This window comes from Myxocyprinus asiaticus, chromosome 15, assembly GCF_019703515.2.
Source record: "Myxocyprinus asiaticus isolate MX2 ecotype Aquarium Trade chromosome 15, UBuf_Myxa_2, whole genome shotgun sequence".
Classification (NCBI taxonomy): domain Eukaryota; kingdom Metazoa; phylum Chordata; class Actinopteri; order Cypriniformes; family Catostomidae; genus Myxocyprinus; species Myxocyprinus asiaticus.
The window spans coordinates 12,717,731-12,725,611 of record NC_059358.1 but is presented as its reverse complement, the minus strand read 5'-3'; positions in this window follow the sequence as shown (position 1 = coordinate 12,725,611).

Here is a 7,881-nt window from a genome sequence, read left to right as displayed (position 1 = left end):
ATGCACTGAGCAGGCTAGATACTGAGCCATGGGGAGCTGAAAAGAACTGTCATAAGACCTGTGTAACAAGGTAATGGAACTTTATAAAGATGGAAAAGGATATAAAAAGATATCCAAAGCCTTGAAAATGCCAGTCAGTACTGTTCAATCACTTATTAAGAAGTGGAAAATTCGGGATCTCTTGATACCAAGCCAAGGTCAGGTAGACCAAGAAAGATTTCAGCCACAGCTGCCAGAAGAATTGTTCGGGATACAAAGAAAAACCCACAGGTAACCTCAGGAGAAATACAGGCTGCTCTGGAAAAAGATGGTGTGGTTGTTTCAAGGAGCACAATATGACGATACTTGAACAAAAATGAGCTGCATGGTTGAGTTGCCAGAAAGAAGCCTTTACTGCGCCAATGCCTCAAAAAAGCCCAGTTACAATATGCCCGACAACACCTTGACACGCCTCACAGCTTCTAGCACACTGTCATTTGGAGTGACGAGACCAAAATAGAGCTTTATGGTCACAACCATAAGCGCTATGTTTGGAGAAGGGTAAACAAGGCCTATAGTGAAAAGAATACCATCCCCACTGTGAAGCATGGTGGTGGCTCACTGATGTTTTGGGGGTGTGTGAGCTCTAAAGGCATGGGGAATCTTGTGAAAATTGATGGCAAGATGAATGCAGCATGTTATCAGAAAATACTGGCAGACAATTTGCATTCTTCTGCACGAAAGCTGCGCATGGGACGCTCTTGGACTTTCCAGCACGACAATGACCCTAAGCACAAGGCCAAGTTGACCCTCCAGTGGTTACAGCAGAAAAAGGTGAAGGTTCTGGAGTGGCCATCACAGTCTCCTGACCTTAATATCATCGAGCAACTCTGGGGAGATCTCAAATGTGCAGTTCATGCAAGACGACCAAAGACTTTGCATGACCTGGAGGCATTTTGCCAAGATGAATGGGCAGCTATACCATCTGCAAGAATTTGGGGCCTCATAGGCAACTATTACAAAAGACTGCACGCTGTCATTGATGCTAAAGGGGGCAATGCACAGTATTAAGAACTAAGTGTATGCAGACTTTTGAACGGGGGTCATTTAATTTTTTTCCTTTGTTGCCATGTTTTGTTTTATGATTGTGCCATTCTGTTATAACCTACAGCTGAATATGAATCCCATAAGAAATAAAAGAAATGTGTTTTACCTGCTCGCTCATTTTCTTTAAAAATGGTACATATATTACCAGTTCTCCAAGGGTATGCAAACTTTTGAGCACAACGGTGTATATATACACACAGAATATATATACACACACACAGTGTGTCCGGAAAGTATTCACAGCGCTTCACTTTTTCCACATTTTGTTATGTTACAGCCTTATTCCAAAATTGATTAAATTCATTATTTTCCTCAATTCTACAAACAATACCCCATAATGACAAGGTGAATGAAGTTTGTTTGAAATCTTTGCAAATGTATTAAAAATAAATGAAAAAATAAAATAAAATCACATGTACATAAGTATTCACAGCCTTTGCTCAATACTTTGTTGAAGCACCTCTGGCACCAATTACAGCCTCAAGTCTTTTTGAGTATTATGCTACAAGCTTGGCACACCTATTTTTGGGCAGTTTCTCCCATTCTTCTTTGCAGGACCTCTCAAGCTCCATCAGGTTGGATGGGGAGTGTCGGTGCACAGCCATTTTCAGATCTCTCCAGAGATGTTCAATCGGGTTCAAGTCTGGGCTTTTGCTGGGCCACTCAAGGACATTCACAGAGTTGTCCCGGAGCCACTCCTTTGTTATCTTTGCTGTGTGCTTAGGGTCGTTGTCCTGTTGGAAGATGAACCGTCGCCCCAGTCTGAGGTCCAGAGCGCTCTGGAGAAGGTTTTCATCAAGGATGTCTCTGTACATTGCTGCATTCATCTTTCCCCCGATCCTGACTAGTCTCCCAGTTCCTGCCGCTGAAAAACATCCCCACAGTATGATGCTGCCACCACCATGCTTCACTGTAGGGATGGTATTGGCCAGGTGATGAGCGGTGCCTGGTTTCCTCCAGACATAACGCTTGCCATTCAGGCCAAAGAGTTCAATCTTTGTTTCTCATGGTCTGAGAGTCCTTCAGGTGCCTTTTGGCAAACTCCAGGGGGGCAGTCATGTGCCTCTTACTGAGGAGTGGCTTCCTTCTGGCCACTCTACCATACAGGCCTGATTGGTGGAGTGCTGCATAGATGGTTGTTCTTCTGAAAGTTTCTCTTCTCTCCACAGAGAAACACTGGAGCTCTGTCAGAGTGACCATCGGGTTCTTGTTCACCTCCCTGACTAAGGCCCTTCTCACACGATCGCTCAGTTTGGCCAGGCGGCAGGCTCTAGGAAGAGTCCTGGTGGTTCCAAACTTCCTCCATTCACTGATGATAAAGGCCACTGTGCTCATTGGGACCTTCAATGCTGCAGAAATTTTTCTGTACCCTTCCCCAGATCTGTGCCTCGATACAATCCTGTCTCAGTGGTCTACAGACAATTCCTTGGACTTCATGGCTTGGTTTGTGCTCTGACATGCACTGTTAACTGTGGGACCTTATATAGACAAGTGTGTGCCTTTCCAAATCATGTCCAATCAACTGAATTTACCATAGGTGGACTCCAGTCAAGTTGTAGAAACATCTCAAGGATGATCAGTGGAAACAGGATGCACCTGAGCTCAATTTTGAGTGTCATGGCAAAGGCTGTGAATACTTATGTACATATAATTTTTTTCATTTTTTATTTTTAATACATTTGCAAAGATTTCAAACAAACTTCTTTCACGTTGTCATTATGGGGTATTGTTTGTAGAATTTTGAGGAAAATAATGAATTTAATCAATTTTGGAATAAGGCTGTAACATAACAAAATGTGGAAAAAGTGAAGCGCTGTGAATACTTTCCAGATGCACTGTATATATACACAGTATATACTGTGTATGTGTATATATATACACACACACACACACACACACACACACACACACACGTGTGTATATATATATATATATATATATATATATATATATATATATATATATATACACATACACAGTGTATATATATATATATATATATATATATATATATATATATATATATATATATATATGAACTGTGCAAAAGTCTTAGGCACATGTTTCACAAAAGCATTTGTCTTAAGATGGTTATTTATATCTTCAGCTTTAGTGTGTCAATTGGAAATATAAATGTTAGTGTAACACTTAAGATGGTAAGGAGGAAGCTGGGACCAGCTTGACAAACACATAGACATTTAATGACTCCTTTCAGTGTACAAAGAAACAAAATTTTACTGCTTTCCAGCCAACTGCATCAAATAATAAAAACAGTCAAACATGCGGACAAGCTTCGTACATCTCTCTCCTGTCTGCCGTTGTCTCTTCCCCTTAAATACTCATGCCTCCCCTCGCTGGAACGCGAGGCCGGTATGGCGCGCAGGTGGAAGTCATTCGCCACTTAACTTCCTGGCCTCGCTCTGTCCAGACACAGATCTGTCTTGGCTCCGCCCTGCTCACCACAGTTAGACTCCCAAACATTACTTTTGCAAATAGAAAAGTTCAGAATAAAAGAATAGGGAGCCCTGCAACAGATGTCATGGGCCCCACAAAGACCCCCACTGAACATCATGTCAGTCTGAGATTACATAAAGAGACAGAAGCAACTGAGACAGCCTAAATAGATAGAAGAACTGTGGCTCTGTAACGTAGTCGAAGAGATGATGATGTGTGATGAACCCAAGTGCAGTTTTATTTACAAACGTGATATCCAAAAAACATAACTCCAAACATGAACAAAACAAAAATATGAAATTGACTAAACTTGACTTGAACAAAACATGGACTTGACTTGACTACGAACTTGGCATAAACCATAATACGACGTTACACAAACATTACCTGACAATGGACAATGGCAAACATGAGGCTTAAATACATGAACAAGGGAGAAACATGACAATGATAACCAATGACAAGACAGAACTGATAAAAAGGTAACTAGAAAACAAGACACATGAACATGGAGGGAAACATGAAATCACATGTCCAGGGGACCACATGACAAGGAAACAGGAACAAACATGGCATGAAATAAAACACATACAAGCCTGACAGGCGAATTCTCCAAGAAGCTTGGAACATCCTATCTGCCAACAACCAAGAAAAACTGTGTCCAGGTGTACCTAGGAGAATTGGTGCTGTTTTAAAGGCAAAGGTGGTCACACCAAATATTGATTTAGCTTTTTTTATGTTTACTGGACTTTGTATGACATTTAGTGATAAATGAAAACTATTTATGTCATTATTTTTGAAGACATCCTCACTGTGCAACATTTTTCACAAGTGCCTAAAACTTTTGCACAGTACTGTATATATATATATATATATATATATATATATATATATATATATATATATATATATATATATATATCACACACACACACACACACACACACACACACACCAATCAGCCACAACATTAACCTGCCTAATATTGTGTAGGTCCCCCTTGTGCTGCCAAAACAGTGCAAATCCGTATCTCAGAATAGCATTCTGAGATGCTGACCTTTCACCACAATTGTACAGGGCAGTTATCGGAGTTACTATAGACTTTGTCTATAACAACTGTTCGAAACAGTCTGGCCATTCTCTGTTGACCTCTCTCATCACAAGGCACAAGGTTCCATCCACAGAACTGCCGCTCACTGGATGTTTTTTGTTTACAGAAATACTAAAAAAAAATAATAATAAATAAATGGGGAAAAAATGTGATCTCAGTGATTTGGACCATGGCATGCTTGTTGGTGCCAGATGGGCTGGTTTGAGTATTTCTGTAACTGCTGATCTTCTGGGATTTTCATGCACAACAGTCTCTAGAATTTACTCCGAATGGTACCAAAAACAAAAAACATCCAGTGAGTGGCAGTTCTGTGGACAGAAATGCCTTGTTGATGAGAGGCATGATTGGTCAATTGAATTAAAGATTTTAATACAGTTTTATAAAATTGTTGAAATGTGTATTTGGGGCATTGTGTGACACAAGGTTATAGCATACTGTATAGTATAAAGTTTATAACTGTGATAATCAAATGCACAGGTAGCTGTCTAAACCTGCTCTGCATTATTGCCTGTTGCACCTCTCCACCAGTGCCCTTCAGTTGTCCAGCTACGGGGTCATCAGCCTGGAGCCACCCATCACAGAAGTTTGCCCCATCAATCCTGGAACATCTCCTGGTGGTGGGGCAATGGTCAAGGACGTCTCCCTGCCACCCCCAGCAGTTGTACAGCAGATTCTTTCCATTACTTCTAGTTCTTACATCCCCATCAAGACCTTCCTCTTTACATGTCATACCATGCAGCCAGGGTTCAATACATGTGCTGCAGATTTGCACTTGGAGCCTCACAGAGGGGACAGCTCTCCACTTTGCCATACCACAGATAAACATTTTCAGGGCTTGGAAGAACATCATTGGTGGATCTTATAAGAAAACTTTGCCTGGCCTGTGGAACCTTCCACAGGTCAGCCCATCCTAAAACTCTATCAGATGTACCCTCTCATACGGTTCAGCACTATTGCTGCTGCTTCCATTGCTCATGTAGCCTTCCTCTTCCATTCTAGATACTTCTGTCATTTCCATCGCTTTCCTCTGTTTTTTAGAGGCTGCTGACCACAGCTTTCAAGTCATTGGCAACATATTTGTTACATTTAGAGTAATAATATCCTAAACTGTGTTAATGTTTTTACAGTCTTTTCTAAAATATATATTATGATGGATAAAATACAATATTTTATGAGAGGGTCTCTCCACTTGCTATAAACCTTTAACATTTGCTTGCATTTTTTTTTTTTTTTTAAATAAATAAACTGGAGATAGTTTACAATTTCAAAATGTAAACATTCAAAGAAATATTGGTACACAGAAGAGAGTGGGACAGGATGTGCTGCATTTTACAGTACCTAAGCTGTCCTTTAGGCAAGGAGAAAAGAGAGTGGAAAAATAAAACATCACATATTTCAGGATGTGTCCTATTATCTGAAATTATAGGAATCATCTATAATGCAAGGCCCTAGAAATTTGAATATGAAAAAAAAATAAAAATAAAAATAATAATAATAATTTATATATAGTATATATAAATTACTGCGTATGCAAAGTATCAATTTCAAAATGCACAATCCCATTCCAAATTCAACATTCCCATTCATGATATCCAGAAACCAGCCAGGAATTTTTATAGTATGAATACTTTAATGTTGAGATCTAAAATTTCCAAACTGTTATTTATTTTTTACAAAAATAACAATAATAAAAAAATTTACAAGAAACAAAAAAATCATGAAAATAATAATAATAATAAAAAAGTTAATTTGTTAATAATTGTACATCATGCATTAGGATGTAGCTCATTAGTCTACTTGTTAGCTAATGGTCATAGTGAGAATAATTAGCTTGGTCACTATTATTAATAAGCAGTATTATTAGTTTAGAGTACCCCAAGAGTGTAGATTTGGTTTGAAAGTTGGTAGGACATTGCAAGGAGGAAAATATTCAAGATGCTATTAAGAAAATGCGATAAAGTCAGTATGGTAATATGGGCAAAATAACATTATTTCCTCATTTAACAAGTCTAATTTCTCTACCATACCACATAAAATGCTTTTTTTTTTTTAAAGAACAAAAGTTTTTTTTTCTGAAGAATAAACAGGTTTAGACCTGACCACTGCATGATATGGAGGAAAAGATGCGAGAAATCAATAATATACCAGGGACATGAAGTGGCATTCTGTAAAATGTTTTATCTAGCATTAAACAAATGAAAATCTAAACTGTAGGTTAAATTAACAAGTTGCCTGTGCAAAATGACATCTCAAGATAAAAAAATTATGGGGAGGATGGAGCATTGACACCATTTTACATTTTTCTGCTTACATTTTCCAACTCCCCTCACTCCCACATGATCTTTTCTTATTTTGTTTATTTATATGTAGTTACATTTTAATTTGAAAAAATAAATAAAATAGGCCTTCTGAACAAAGTAGGTTTTAAAACTAATTACTATTTAGATCGCGAAGGCCTGATTTTATGGTATATTTCATATCCACCCCAAAGTTCTTCTCCTAACTGCAAAATAAAACGTATTGCTATATATTGTGTGCAGAAAATATAAAATATTAGTTAAAAATACAAACATTCTTGCACAGGAAATATTTGTAAACAAAAAGTGTTTATATCTATTAATTTCAAGGATTGTACCTAAAATACAAATAGAAATCCGCCCTTGTAATCTCCATAAAATTATTTAAAAAACTATTTATGCAGTAATCACAAACGACTGATTGGTGCAACCTGAACAGCGCTGAGAAAATTAGCAGATGCCACGTGACAACGCTGTTTGGTCAGACAATAATATACACATGAATAATGATACTGAGGAAATTTAACAGTCATTAAAATTACAATTAAAAACACAGTATAAAGTTAAAGTATTTTCTTTGTGGTAAAATTGCCCAAATTTTGGTCAGGACATTTCCGATTTTCTGAAAGCTGAAAGGGACATGTCCCTATTATCCCTACCTAAATACCTACGCCTACAGAGTACCCTACCTACAGCATCTGGCATTTTTTTTTATGTAAAAAATGCTTAACATTTCCCTAATGGGGTGGGGGTGTCATAGCAGCACAATCATTGCACCAATCTGAAAATTGAATAAAGTGTTATATAGTCCAGATCCCTGAGCTCTTAAGACTCCATACTGTACACCATCACCTCGATGGATTGACTTGAACATTGCTTTTGTTTTAAAAGGTACAGTGCAATGACTATGAACAGCAGAGCAATGGACAGGAA